At 50.2% G+C, this 917-nt stretch overlaps 1 pseudogene; it reads left to right on the top strand.

The window, feature by feature from the left end:
* The first annotated feature begins 211 nt into the window (after nt 1–211).
* Nucleotides 212–355, top strand: LOC117723576 (small nucleolar RNA SNORA17; annotated as a pseudogene).
* The last annotated feature ends 562 nt before the right edge of the window (nt 356–917 follow it).

The following is a 917-nucleotide window of genomic DNA, read 5'->3' as shown; positions in this document are numbered from 1 at the left end:
TAAGATCACAGAACTTACTAGTCAGTTTCTTCACTTACAAATTGACGGCAGAGGCATCTACTTCTATCTACTTGGTCTATTTTGTTTGCAGGCTTAAAGTGGTGCTGATACAGCTCAGCGGTAGAACATTTTCCTAACATGCATGAGATGATATATTTAATCCCTGGCACTGAAAGAAATCACGAAAGTGGCTTAGACAAAAAGAAGCAGTCCTGCCCCTAGAGGTGTTTCGGATGTGGTTGTGTGTCACATATGCATCAATAGGTGGCAGAGAGGAGGGAGACTGTGTCTCCGCTCAGTCTTCTGTCTGACCTGAATTATTCTGAAACATTTGAATGATTAACAGCCTAAAATTCCCTTTAAAAATGTGAGCCCAAGACAACCGCCATCTAGCTCCATGGAGCCTGGGCAGGGAGCTAGCCCAAGATGACTACCAGTCTGAGCATGCAGGCCTGATGGGGCAGACCATGCCTGAGATGACCCCTGCCAGGCCCCATAATGCACAAACAGGGCATAGCACTCCTGAGACCACTCTTGAGATGACCCTAGACACTCAGAGACCCCCAGGTACCACCACGAGGAGCAAGTAAGTGGTGGAGAGATGGAAGAGAAAGAGAAACAGAAGGATGTGGGCACAATGAAGAGAGAAAGAACTGGAGACTCGAGGGTATCGAGGAACAGCCTTGTATGAGTAACCAGTGATGTCACCTGGGACCATGATGGGGTCCTGGACTGTGCTGCCACCAAGAGCCACATCTGGGTCCATGGCTGACCCTGCAGCCCTAGTCTGGGCTGCAGCCTGAGGACATGCCAACATCTGAGGCCTCACCCCTCACCTGCAGATTGTGGAAGAGCTGGCCCTAGTGGAACATGAGAGCAGGAGAGCTGACCCAACTCCTAGCCAGCTGCAGTACTCA

The sequence above is a fragment of the Arvicanthis niloticus genome, chromosome 18 (genome assembly GCF_011762505.2).
Source record: "Arvicanthis niloticus isolate mArvNil1 chromosome 18, mArvNil1.pat.X, whole genome shotgun sequence".
NCBI classification, from domain to species: domain Eukaryota; kingdom Metazoa; phylum Chordata; class Mammalia; order Rodentia; family Muridae; genus Arvicanthis; species Arvicanthis niloticus.
The sequence above is the reverse complement of the archived record's forward strand: the minus strand, read 5'-3'. Positions and strand labels throughout refer to the sequence as shown.